The following is a 14,650-nucleotide window of genomic DNA, read 5'->3' as shown; positions in this document are numbered from 1 at the left end:
GATTTAGATGTCTCTTTTGATGTTATCATGGTGCACAAGTGCAAATAAAGAAATGCTTGTGGTTTCCAGTAATGGAAAGTTATAAGAAAGAAAGCACACAGTAGGAAATTATTTCATTTAACACAATCTCCAAGTAAAAAACGACAGTAATAAAAATGTGTGTTTCAAAGAAAAATCCCTCTCTTTAACCTAAAAGCCTAAATGATGCAGTATAAAAATTATAAGATTGAAATTAAAAGACAGTCAAAGTCTTTGTCAACTTTTTTTAAGTGCCAACAATTTCCTATCTAGAAAAACACTATAAAACACTGCAACTGTTTTCAGTACTTTTTTTTCATTACTGTTATTAGTTTACCCTTAATGAGTCATACACTGGAAATTAGAGTTTCAATGAAGATCTTATTGTACAAAAATATTTTTATGGACTATAGTCAAAATTTGAAAGAGAACTACGGAGTTGGACTTCAAGTATAAGAAAAGTGTAATGGAATAAGAGATTATCTAATGACCAAGAGCGGTGTTTCCATAGCTGCTTATACAGGCCTTTCAATATGTCTTACGCCTGTGCACCATTTTGGGCGTAATTTCTACAACATTTCCTATGGCAGAAATCAACCAAAAAAAATGAGAGTAAAATACTGATACAAGTTAAAAGCCAAATTCCTATTTCAGATTTTAGCAGAGACAAGTCTCATCCTTCTATTCCATTTCATTCTTTAAAATCAATTACTGGCAAGCCTTTTTCATGTAAACATCATTCTACAAGCTCAGATTATATAACTCTAATTTAGTGCTTATACTTTGGCTAACATAGACTCAAGAAAAAGAACTCCAGTGCTGTCAGAAAACCATTTAAACCATTTAAGAGGATTTACCTCCTTTATTCTTTGTTACAATCTGCCTGCCCTCCCCTACTGGTCTTCCATACAGATCTCTTCTGCTCAGATTACACGGTCCTTCCCCTCCCAACACCACCTCAACAGTAATTCTGCGTGCTCACAGGGGAGGGCATACTGAAATGTTGAAACAGGGTTTATTTGTTGTTGTTTATTTTAAGAAAAAAGAACAAAATTGGGAACTTTTTAAATTAGACATATCTGGTAGAAACATTGCATGAGCTTTATGTCAGTGACGGTGCTCTTCAGCTCCCATGAGCCCAGCTGTGCAGCTCAACGGGTTGCCCATCCCTTCCTCCCCATGCAAAGAAGATCAACCACCCCTGGACCAGGCCTGGCAGTTTTGCCAAAACAATTCCTAAAACTTCCCTGTTCTGAGTGAATAGCCTGTTCCAAAAATTGACTAGAGCTATTCAGTCAGTGTCTATTAAAGAAGCTTAGAATAAATTATTAGAATTAGAATTAGTAGAATTAGTGGACATATAGTCACTCTTCATATCTCAAAAACTCATGTTACCTTAAATATTAGTCAAATGTTTCACAAAGTCCAATTTCTATTACCAAAAAAAGTCAAAGCTTCTGTCCATCTCAGGATCATATTACTTCAGTTGAATTAGATTTTTCTTCTGTATATAAAGAATTCTGACAACTAAATTTCAAATAAACTATTTTAAAATGAATCTATATTGAACTATATATTTTTTTTTCTTGCTGGAAACTTCAAACTTACTACATAAATAGGCCATGACAATGTCTGTTCAAGTTATAAGGACATAGGATATTTGGATTTAAAATTTGTACTATGAAACACAGTTTTCATTTTTCACCTCACTGTTTAGCCTAGTCAGCTCAAGAGCCTTCCTCACTTCACCCTTTTTTTGCGTAAACATAACCAAAAAAGAAGCATCGGTCACCAGTCATCCTAGCGTAAAACTGCCCCCTCTGGCATGACCCCTCTACTTCTGGCAACTGGCATGACCCCTCTACTTCTGAGCAACAATTTGCTTCTGAGCAAACCTTAAAAGAGAAAATGAAGAAAAGAGGGCAGAGGTTGAGTTATTAATTTCATTTTTCCTCTCTGAACCATCTTTGTTACAGGTCTCCCAGCTGGTGGCCTATGAGCTAAGGGACCCGTTAGCTCATGGATAGCCTGGAGCGGTCAGGAAGACAAGGCACATCTGTGCACTCTTACCATTTCTGTCTGACCTTGCAAATACAACACCAAAATGGAAATGACAAATCAGCACTAAGTAAAGAATATTCATTGTTTTACTGGCAATGCATGATATTCTAATCACAGTGCTGAAAAGGTATCTGGAAAATGGACTCAACAGGATCCTGTAAGGCATGCATGACAGATCTGTGCTGTGTAAATAGGCAGGGAACTCAAAAATAACCCTTTTTTTCTTCTTTTAATATGATATGCTTTCTCAGCTCTCTCTCTACTTGGTGAGATTACTTTACAACCTAGTTTGATGCAGCAAGCCGGATTTGCTTTTTCAGTCGAATGCCACCTAGTAAAGATTATTTCATTTTGAAAGATATGCTCACTCAGTCTATGATAGATTAACAGAGCTATGAAATGTATTGTGCATAAAAAACACAGTAGCAAGTTACTAAGCCCTCTTGATGCTACATGGGTCAAAATGAAAGCAAATCCTGCAATAATTTACAGATTGTTTTTCAATTAAGGCTACTGAGTTTCTGTAATAAGAAACAATCACTTCAGCATTTACTGAATTTTTAGTTCAGTTTAATTTCTAGCTTTGGAGAGGATCTGTCTTGCACTATTAATGATAAACAGAGATGAAGATGTTTAAATATCCACAGCTCACTTCTCTTCAAAAGCACCAATATTTCACTCCAGCTTATGAGAGTCAAAGAATTCTGCAAACTAAAGAATATTTGCTGTTTTAAAGACTGCTTTCAAGCTGCTTCTAGCTGCTTCTAGCACAGCAATCTTTCTGAATTTTGTAGGCATGAGGTGTGACGGAGATAAAGTATTATACCTATTCATGTCAATGTGCACATCATATTACTTTCTATAATCATTCCAAGGATTCATGTCAAGAATGACATATAAAAAGATGCAACTCAGTATGATTTGCAGTTAAGAACACCATATTTTCCAATACACTGCTCAGAATCTGAGTGATTTCCTACACTGTTATATTGCTTTATTATTATCATTATTTTTATCCCTGCAAATTTACTGTCCTTAATGACTTCAGCCTGCAGCACATATTTGCCTCAAGCATTTTGTAGCTGATCTAGGTAAAACTGGACAAAACTCACTGTATGCATTATTCACAATGTGTTTTAAGTCAGAACCACTAGAATTTCACTCATGGGTAGGTGTTTCTTTTTTTCCTGCAAAACAAATGGGGCTGATAATGCAATGAAACCTTTTTCTTACAAGATTTTCTTTAACAACAGTGTGCAAATACGTATTTGTTACAGGGCTCAAACCCTAAGACACATCACACCTTTAGAGGAAGAGTCAAAACAGCATGAATCCAGAGGAGAGGTAACATTCTCTGGATGATTTCATTTATTAAGTAACTTCTTAACGGGGGTCACAGAACCGGAAGGGTGCTAGAGAGATTATTCAGCCTTTCTTCCTGTAGTAAGGCAGTTTCAGTTCCACCTTTGTACTTAGTGACTTATTTTCAAGTAAATGTCTCGTATAAGCATCCATGGCAGAGACTGAAGTTTCTGATGAAATCTGATCCAGTAACCTATTGCGGAGTTCCAGTCTTCACTGAGTTAGATTTTCCTATTTTTCCACAGCACATAAACTCAAGACTTTTAGGACCAGCTAACACATGCATAGAAGAGCCTTCTTTCTTGCAGGAAGACTAATGAGGTAAGTCTACTACTCATCTTGGCATAGGAAAACCCTCAGTTGGAGTATTGTGACCAGCTTTGGCTGCCACTGTACATGAAAAATACAGACTGTTTGGTATAGCTGATAAGCATGGCTGAGAATGACCAGAAGTCCTATCACAGGCAGACACACTACTTTCTTCCTACTCAGTTCGAGGGTACTGCCTTGCTCTTAATTACTGCTCTCAGCTATGTCAGCGAACGATATCTGTAATGAAGATGATGCAGGGAATTCTTAAAACTTTTAACCATCGCAGGATCACTGGTCAATAGATTTATCTCTTTACTGAGAAGTGGACCACCATGCACCTGCAGTTATACTAACAGGTACCAACAATAAGTTAAATGTGATTGCCCATCTCAAGAGACTACTCCAGCAGCTAAAAAATTTCATTGTCCTCCAACAGGAAATGACAGCTTATAAAAGTAACATAATAAATTTAGATAAATTTGGGATGAAAAATAAAAAGAGTGTACAGAAAACATTCTACTTCCTAGCTATGCATATCTGTTGGAGACCTAGGTACTCCACAAAAAGGAGCATCCAAAAAATCAGTCCAACTGTCCTCAGATCAGAAAGGTCGGGGCTTCTGCTCTTGTCACAAAGCCAGGATTGCAGATGAAAAACTCTCATGAACTGTAAGGACTACGAATAAAACAAGATGAGTTTAGAACTCAATTTCATTTTGAATTGACAATGACAAGTTGAGTTCATGAGCTCAGATAGATGGGATTTAGGCACCATTAGGGCTTTATATAATAAAAATGATACCTTTAACTGTATCCTGGAGAAGTTTTCTGGATGTAGCAAAATGATGACTGCTATTTTATCTTTTTAAGGATGGGAAAATACTTGAACTTCAAACCCTTTTTAACTTTTAGACATAAAACGAACTTAGCATGCAAATCATGAAGAATATAATGCTTTGATCTTTGAGAAAAGAAGGTTCTCTGCAACACGACCTGCTCTTGTCACCTAACCAAGAGCCCAGTCCCATTCTGGCAGTCAAAAGATGACACACAGACATACACACTGCCTCAATGCTTTAACTTGGCAATAGCAAAAATGGTAAAATAAAGTTTGGAGAGCTTATTCTGTGTACATAAATGTGTCTTGGCATTTGCACAAGGCAGGTTTACCTGTACCAGTTAGCTCTTTGAATGTAAGTGATTCTACTGGAGGCACTAGTATTGCCTGGGGAGCAAAGCTGCACTTCATGTGAATCTTATGATAAGTGACTTTGCAGTCTGTCTCATATACAGTCGTCAGAAGTGAGCATAATGAACATGGGGCCTAACAACCAGGATTAGCATGAGGAAACGTCCTAAAATGTTAGATTGATGAACTAAAACTACCAGGCCCAAAACAGGAATGACTGGGGAGAATCCAAAATGCACAGCCAAGGACCAGAATCCTACAAAACCAGTTCTCAGGAATAAATGCTCGGAGTACCAACACACAGGAAATAGAAAAGGGAAGTCTACTTTTAAAGCACGTATCATGGGAACTGAAAAAAGCAACTCAGGAATGACAACTTCCTGCTCAGAAGCAACAGTAAATAAAAAGCTAATACAGAAGCATAAAAAATTTCACAGCACTTTTTTTTTTTTTTTAATAAAACAGTTGTATGGAATCCAGCTGAGGGAAGCCTGCAGAGCCAGAAAATAAAGTTCATAGAAGTTCCCAGTATTTTTCTTTTATCCTGACAAAATCCTGTTCTCTGCACATAGCTGCTGATGTAGATGCCTTGTGAGAGTGACTCTCTGGAACTGCCTCAAAAATGGGTAAGATCTAGATGCAAAGAAGCAAACAGCCATTTACGTGCATTTGTTTCCCATTGCTTCCATAAATCTGATCATCATCTCTCACTGTTAAACCTTAACTTTGATAACAAGAAGAGGTCAGAATTTGTCATGTCCTGTGTTTCATTTTTGGTTTTGAGTGCCTGTTTTTTGTTTTTTTTTTTGGCTAATTTTAAAGGTACGTGCTATGGGAAAAAAAAAAGCCTCAGTGGGCATAGATAATTCTTAGCCTCTTTACACTAAATAGAAGGCCAAACAGTCCTACACAAGGTACAATCCTCTCCAAAGCAGCAAACCCAAAGTCCCAATTCTTACTTAATTCAACAAATAAAAAATTAACACAGAAAAATACAACTTTAACTTTTCTTCCTAAAACATGATAGAAACATTACTAACATAAGCAAGTAAAGGTGGCTAGAGTATCATTCTTTTTAAAGAAGTCTCAGAGTTCCAGCTCTACTTTTTCACTTTCTTTGATGATCAATGCATTTGTTTCTTTTTACACAAATATGTGAGGCAGTGGGCTTTTAGGTATTCTTTAAAATTCATAGGAAGTCCTTCTGTATTATTTTATGTACAACTTTAAGATATGCCTAGAGCACAAGATGTTTGTATGTCTAAATCTGGTACCTGAAAATAAAACAGAAGAAACATACAATAAAAATGAAATCCCTGGAAGCTAAATCTATGAAAATGATTACCTACTAATACTTCAGTAATGTAAGAAAATGGAAACAAGTAGACCTAAGTTGTCCTGTACTGTTGTCACATAACAAGTCAGTATTTAAGGGATCTAATCATGGATGATCAGAAAATGGTGGACGACAAGAGCATCACATTGTGCCATTCTCATTACAGATAGTCTGATCTATCTCCTTCATCCATGAGGTGCTGGAGGGGACTGTGTGTACCTAGGTCCATTTTCGGTGTGCTGCTATTGACTAAAACTATGAATTATGAATGACACAGAGGAGTTACTAACTGGCACCATTCCCACTTCATACACAAGTCATGGAAAAGAAAAGAGAAATGGGAAACAAGATTAAAAAGTAAAAGGAGGAAATTGCTTCTTTGCTGTGCAGCAGATTCTCTTTAAAATGGCTCACCTTCCAGATGCTCCCCAGCTAAAGCAATTGGCAGATGGCAACTACTGCAGATGGGTCGGCACAGCTGAGACACATCTACAGCTGCGAATATCTGGCTCAGTAATGTTTGCTTTTCTTTCTGCCAGCCAGTCACAGCATTTTTTGAGAGTGAGTGGCAAAGGAAGGAGAGGATTTCCCAAATTCACAGAAAAGAAAAAAACATTCTGTTAACATTACTTTCTTCCTTGTTATCCTGAGTTTACGATAGGATGAGAAATTTTGCTCATTCAGTAAAGAAAAAGATATTCTGTCATCTATTAATTACTGTGATTAATTTCAGGAGCATTTATTAGAAGCCAATCTGGTGTTAATTTACCCTCATTCTTACAAAGCCACAAACTGCTACAATTTTTTATCGAAGTCCTGTAGGCACAAATCTCACACTGTAGAGTAAATAAGAAAAAATAAACAGCAACTGAAACAAAGCCCACTAATGTGGACTTCATAATGTCATCAGAAAGGCATTTAACTTGCATAACTGAAAATAATAACAGAAGAATCATAATTTGAAACTTAAGTTATTTTGCAAATCTCTTCCACCATATAAAGCATGGTGTGATGTTGATTGTCTGTATGATTTTTTTTTCTCTTAATTCTTTTTCTTTTTAATTAATTTTACTGAATTCTTTGTGCTTTCAAGATATTTTTGTCTAGGTAAGTCCTCAATTTAACAGGTTAACAGTTCTCTACTAACAGAAGTGCTAATAACAGTATTTAGGAAGAATATTAATGCATAGACCATCATTTAAGAAAGCAAACTGTGATTAAGGTCTACACATTTTAAAGCAAAATAGCACATTATCCAGTATTTTGAAACAGTGTTCTGAGTAAAGACCATACCAGTACATCAGTCAGACAATGCTTGCAGGCTGTGATATTTTGAGCACAAGAATTCACATTTCCATGCTTAGTCTGCATAGACTGTATGTAAACTTCTTAGCTTAAAGACTGTAAGAGTAAATATAGTAGATAATAAAAATGCATCCCCTCATCCCATCCTCCTAATAATGGTAAATGCATACATGAAGCATTCAGTTTGTTATAATGTCTACAATCCTATGTCCTACAAAAATTTGCAGGTGAAGGACCATTTCTGTAACTCAAGAGTTCTTGACTTCTCCCTCATTCAGTATTATAACAGGGCACATTTCTCTCTCTCACAGTTGATATAATCTTATATAGACGGGAGCACTCTGGTTTGTAGACAACCATGGAGCTACTAATACTGACTCTTTAGAAGGACATGATGCCTCTTCAAAAGAGAGGGAAGAAGGTTTATCTGTGCCAGCTTGGTTGCAGGGAGGCAATTTTCTCTCAGCTGTGCTGAATTATTAAGATGGAAAAAGGCTACATGATGGAGAGGGCCTGTCTGCAATGTGTATCAATATGTAAACAGTAATACTAATCTATTTGTTCCACATCACCAGGAAGCAGACAGAATTTTCAAGGGAAGAATGAAACATCAATGAGATAACCATTACAGAATAAGCTCTGTATGTTTTGAAATAAAAATATGTTTTTGAGATCTGTCATCAGCCCTGAGATGCTTCTTACAAGTGATAGTCAAAACAAAATAGACCATTAATGCTCATAGGAGACTCTGAAGCACATCGCTGCCACTGCTAGCATGCTACATAGAGCATGAGGGAACAGCAGTAACGTAAAAGATATCAGTTGTCATTTAGTATCACAGGTACATATTCAGTAGTGTTTTAAATATGTGAAGAGAACATGTCTAACAAATACAAACGAACAAGTCTATAAACTGTTAAACTGACTTGGTTAATAAATCAAACTTCTGAACAAGCTTGCCAGGCAGATTTGTCAGTGATTTATGCACCTCCGAGTATACAGAAGACTGGTCTCTTGGGATGTTCTTATATAAAAGGCTTTTATTGGTATTTCATAAATCCATTTGTGATATTTCCACCACTTTTTAAGTCAGATTTGTGACAAGCTTCTCTTAATGGAGGTCACAGGAGACATTACTTACATTGTCCTACAGTTTTAGATTGCTATCTTGTGGACATTTAGGCTGGGGAAGATGAGGAGAAAATAGGTCTAAAACTAATTTAATAAAAGTGACACCTTAAACCAGTTCAAATAAAGTATACCCCTTTCATGACGTAGATGTATGCACTATTCTCATCTCAAGGCCTTATCAAAGCCAGATGAAATGATTCTATGATTCTACTAAGACTGCATTTCAGAAACTGGTATTAATACATATTTAAGGATCTACATCAGTATGTTTAATAACTCAACAAGGTTCATGAATAAATAAGATCTATAAGCCTTATCAATGGGACACATAATTCTCTAATTTGACTTTTTTTCTCTCCACCCCTCTCTTATCTCCCTTTTTCAGCAGTGACTTTGCTTCCTCACCAATTCATGATGTTCCTTTAAAATACCCTATTGTGTTTTTCTGGTACTTGTAACTTTACAAATCTCTTCAGTCACTACTAATTGTAACTTGAACTGCAAAGTTCTTGGAAAGTGCCCACATGTGGTGACTTTGTTTATGAACCTAATTAGATAAAGACAAAACTTAAACTTACATGTCAAATACAGACTGCTAGAAGAAAGCCCATTTCTATCCACCCACTCTTGCAAGAGAATGTGAGTTCCTCGCCCTGAAAGGCCTTTTTTCCAGGAACACAGCTTCAGGTGTTCTATGTAGAGAACAGCCAGTCTGCTGAGCAAATACACACTGAAGAAATGATTTAAAATAGTTATCTGGGAGAATGTAGCAACTCTTAAAAACTCACCTCATCCAAATACATTTTTAAAATAGGAATATATATTTTAATATATCTAAACACTGACTAAAACACAGTGTGTGAGAGGACAGAATGTCTGTTCTGAAAGTTAAACACAAAAATAAATAATAATAATAATAAGAAGAAGAAGAAGAAGAAGAAGAAGAAGAAGAACATACTGCTGTGGTATTTTTGGGAGCAAATAGAATGCTTTTCAGAAGCACATACTTGATATTTATGCTTCTGGCCAAAATGCAAACATATATTAAATAAGTATGGATAAATAGTTGGGGCTATAAAGGTGTCATCTCCTACTTTCACAACTCTTTTTTTCTTTTCAGACTAAACAAACATTGAAATTGTGATGGACTTCAGCATAATCTTATCATCTTTCTGAAGCTTTGTCAGAACAACACTCTTACGTTCTTAGGACTCAATTCTGTAGTGCTTTCAGAAGCAAGAAACTTGCTCATCTTAAGAATACTTTTGGATTAACTGAACTCTCACATATAAAACATGTGTGGGGATATTTACTGAGGAACACCTCTACCCCAAAAGCTTAGAAACAAACCGTCAAACTTCATTGTTGACGGGTGAGGTCTCAGAAGACTGGAGGCTTGCCAATGTGACTCCCATCTACAAGAAGGGCTGCAGGGAGGATCTGGGGAACTACAGGCCTGTTAGCCTGACCTCAGTGCCAGGGAAGATTATGGAGCAGATTGTCTTGAGGGAGATCACGCGGCATGTGCGGGACAACGGGGGGATCAGGCCTAGCCAGCATGGGTTCACAAAGGGCAGGTCCTGCTTGACCAACCTGATCTCCTTCTATGATCTAGTGACCCGTCTGGTGGATGAGGGAAAGGCTGTTGATGTAGTCTACCTAGACTTCAGCAAAGCCTTTGACACTGTCTCCCACAGTATTCTCCTGCAGAAGCTGGCAGCCCATGGCTTGGACAGGTACACTCTATGCTGGGTAAGGAATTGGCTGGAGGGCCAGGCCCAGAGAGTGGTGGTGAATGGAGTTAAATCCAGCTGGCGACCGGTCACAAGTGGTGTGCCCTGGGGGTCAGTGCTGGGGCCTGTCCTGTTTAATATCTTTACTGATGACCTGGATGAGGGCATTGAGTGCACCCTCAGTAAGTTTGCAGATGACACCAAGCTGGCTGGAAGTGTTGATCTGCCTGAGGGTAGCGTGGCCCTACAGAGGGATCTGGATAGGCTGGATAGCTGGGCTGAAGCCAAGGGGATGGGATTCAACAAGACCAAATGCTGGGTCCTGCACTTTGTCCACAATAACCCCAGGCAACGCTACAGGCTTGGGGCAGAGTGGCTGGAAGACTGTGTAGAGGAAATGGACCTGGGGGTGTTGATTGACACTAGACTGAACATGAGCTAGCAGTGTGCCCAGGCGGCCAAGAAGGCCAATGGCATCCTGGCTTGTGTGAGAAATAGTGTGGCCAGCAGGAACAGGGAAGTAGTTATCCCCCTGTACTCAGCACTGGTGAGGCCGCACCTCGAGTACTGTGTCCAGTTTTGGGCCCCTCACTGCAAGAAAGACATCGAGGCCCTGGAGCGTGTCCAGAGGAGGGCAACAAAGCTGGTGAGGGGTCTGGAGCACAGGCCTTATGAGGAGCGGCTGAAGGAGCTGGGATTGTTCAGTCTGGAGAAGAGGAGGCTCAGGGGAGACCTTATTGCTCTCTATAACTACCTGAAGGGAGGTTGTAGTGAGCTGGGGGTCAGCCTCTTCTCTCGTGTGACTAGTGATAGGACTAGAGGGAATGGCTTCAAGCTGTGCCAGGGAAGATTCAGGCTGGACGTTAGGAAATACTACTTCTCTGAAAGGGTGGTCAGACACTGGAATGGACTGCCCAGAGAGGTGGTGGAGTCACCGAGCCTGGTGGTGTTCAAAGAGTGTTTGGATGTTGTGTTGAGGGACATGGTTTAGCGAGAACCATTGGTGAAGGGCGAATGGTTGGACTGGATGATCTTGTGGCCCTTTTCCAACCTTAGCAATTCTATGATTCTATGATTACCAAGCATGCCGATGCAATTCCAGGCACAATCCTTAGAGTTTTCCCTATGTGAGAAATGCCTAATTCATCTGTCTACTCATGATCTCCTCAGGCCTTGTAATATAATCTTCAGTAAAAGGATGAAGACAGAACCTTCAAGAAGTTCTAGGCATCCCAGGATACTGAAGACACAATATAAATTCTTATCACAACAAGGAGAACTTTTGAGTCTGCCCCACTCTGACATTGCTCTGGGAAAGAAGAGTTGATGAGCACAATTCAGTTTTTCATATGTCTACATCGCCTATGTTGTGGACTTAACTCCTTTGGAGGCTGGCTGACCATAAAAGAAGAGAATACCTAGGAGGAAAAAAGGCAGAGCTAATGTTAAGCAAGAATTACTGTCATGCCATGCCTGCAGTCACAATCAGAGGTCTTTACCAGAGAAAATATAGGCATTCAGGACTGCTAAAATGTTGCCACACAGAACCATTCACACAGGATGTGGCTAGGGTCCTTATCTCTCCTGTTACCCTTTTATAGCTCAAATTCTCTGGCCAATTCTGTAGCAGTTTTTTGTTTCCTCATTTTCCCCCCATTTATAAAACTGTATTTTGCCAACAGATTTGAACTTATCCTACAGATCTGACTCAGAATGTTTATTTTCCTTAAGACAACTACAAAAAGCATTCCCGGTAAAGCAATCCTCCAGTCCTCCCACATTTTATAAGAGAAAGAAAAAGAAAAAAAAAAAAAAAAAAACCACGTAACAGATACAAACTTTATTGAATAAGGAACATAAACCCATTTAAATCACTTCCATCTTACATTTTATGATACAGTCATGAATTATGCTCTTTTTCTATTTGTGAAGAAGGTAGAACAGATGGCAAAGGCTAAGTTTAAAATGATGCACCCATTAAAATAACCTACACTGCCCAGAGATTGTTCACAAAATGACAGGATTTGTGTGCTTTTAGAGAATTTTTGCTCTAATGAAATTTTATACTTTGCAAGGAGGTGGACATCAGAATATGTTTATTATATCCCGCTATATATAACAGCAAAACTCTGCAGTAATTTTAAAGATCATTTATGTATTTTGTGTGTGTTTGTATACATACATACTTGGAAAGGCTTATGCTTGGGGATTTAGAGATGTGAAGCACTGATTAAAATGATATATGACTGCAAAGGCTATTCCCTCTCCTGTCTGATTATTTTGTGCACCTGCTGTTTGGAAAAACATCTTTTTTTCTTTTCTGCCCCTTCATTTAGTAATAGGATTATAGTACCTAGCAGGCTTGCAAAAATCTCTCTCCACTCCTCTCCCCTTCCTCTGTCTGTGTTCAAGTCACCACAGCCCCAAAGAAATATCTGCTGGGATCTTAAATGCATATTAGAGCACAGAAGATGCTGCCACACACTATCAAACAGGAGTCAAGAAGACAATCAAATAGATAATAGACAGATCTTTCTTATTACTGTTCTTATTTCTAGCAGGATACTTTTAAGTATGGCAACAAAAATATGGTGTTGCATGGCACACGAAACCCAGGTTAACAGTAGCAATCAAGTTAATCTCTAATTGTAAAATATGTTAGCCTAACTCCTCTTAAGCCCCCCTTAAATTTTAAACACCTTAGCTGGAAGCATACTGATGCAGAAGCAGGGTATGTGAAAGATAAGTAGAAAGTCTAGGGCCTATTGAATACATGGTAAACCTTCAGGGCAAAGCAGTTGCATCCAAGCTCTGTTAGTAATATTAAAGAAAATCCTTATAAAAGGAACATAAGTAGGACCTAACTTTTCAACTTTGAGGCTGGAAGCAGGGGCTGTTTCAGCTTCAAGGTGAAAATACTCATTATTTCCTTAAGCTAAAAGTTATACACCAAAAGTTCCTAAGAGATTTTTCCACCTTAGGTATGTCTTCTATTACACCAAACTAACAATGGTGACCAAAGAAATAATCAGCAGTTAGATGTTCAAAAGAAAATAATTGTTAAAATATCATGATTTGTATTAAAATGACTATAAATGTAAATGATGTTATGAACCAAGTTGGAATTTAACTTGTTAGAAGCTGATGGCAGAAACTTCATTTTCAGGCTTAGAGTCTGAATTAAAAATTGTGTTTTCATGCAGCTCTTTCTGATATCATAGAATCATAGAATGGCCTGGGTTGAAAAGAATCACAATGATCATTGAGTTTCAACCCCTCCTGCCATGTGCAGGGCCACCAATCACTAGACCAGGCTGCCCAGAGCCACATTCAGCCTGGCCTTGAATACCTCCAGAAATTGGGCATTCACAACCTCCTTGGGCAACCTCTTCCAGTGTGTCACCAACCTCTGAGTGAAAAACCTCCTCCTAATATCCAACCTAAACCTCCCCTGTCTCAGTTGAAAACCATTCCCCCTTGTCCTATCACTGTTCCACTGTTCCACACTGTCCTATCACTTGTCCACAGCTGTTCCCCCTCCTGCTCATATGCTCCCTTCAAGTACTGGAAGGCCACAATGAGGTTGCCCTGGAGCCTTCTCTTCTCCAATCTAAATAAGCCCAGTTCCCTCAACCTTTCCTCACAGGATAGATGCTCCAGTCCTCTGATCATCTTAGTGGCCCTCCTCTGGACCTGCTCCAAGAGCTCCATGTCCTTCCTGCACTGGGGGCTCCAGGCCTGGACGCAGTACTCCAGATGTGTCCTCACAAGAGCTGAGTAGAGGGGGATAATCACCTCCCTCTCCCTCACAGCCACTCTTTTTTGATGCAGCCCAGAACACAGTTGGCCTTCTGGGCTGCAAGCATACACTGTTGGCTCATGTCCACCTTCTTGTCTACCAGGATCCCCAAGTCCATCTCTGCAGGGCTGCTCTCAAGAAAATCTTCCCCCAGTTTGTATAAATACCTGGGATTGCCCCGACCCAAGTGCAGCACTCTGCACTTGGCCTTCTTTTACCTCATAAGATTTTCATGGGTCCACTTCTGCAGCCTGTCCAGGTCCCTCTGGATGGCTTCCCTTCCTTCCAGTGTATTGACTGCATGGGTCAGCTTAGTGTCATCTGCAAACTTGCTGAGGGTGCACTCAATATAACTGTTTTTCAGACAGAGATCACAAATCCAGGAGGTCATACATATGCATATAC

The 14,650-nt window shown here is 38.9% G+C and overlaps 1 long non-coding RNA gene across 2 annotated transcripts; it reads left to right on the top strand.

Annotated features, from left to right (window-relative positions):
* Nucleotides 1-3,527: 3,527 nt before the first annotated feature.
* On the top strand, nt 3,528-12,699 carry LOC121108995. 2 transcript variants are annotated; one of them, XR_005843682.1, is made up of 3 exons: nt 3,528-3,762; nt 5,407-5,567; nt 11,617-12,699. It is a non-coding gene; the product is annotated as an RNA-directed DNA polymerase from mobile element jockey-like (long non-coding RNA). The 2 variants fall into 2 exon arrangements; XR_005843683.1 differs by lacking the exon at nt 11,617-12,699 and adding an exon at nt 9,834-10,177.
* Nucleotides 12,700-14,650: the final 1,951 nt, after the last annotated feature.

This window comes from Gallus gallus, chromosome 1, assembly GCF_016699485.2.
Source record: "Gallus gallus isolate bGalGal1 chromosome 1, bGalGal1.mat.broiler.GRCg7b, whole genome shotgun sequence".
Lineage (NCBI taxonomy): Eukaryota > Metazoa > Chordata > Aves > Galliformes > Phasianidae > Gallus > Gallus gallus.
The sequence above is the reverse complement of the archived record's forward strand: the minus strand, read 5'-3'. Positions and strand labels throughout refer to the sequence as shown.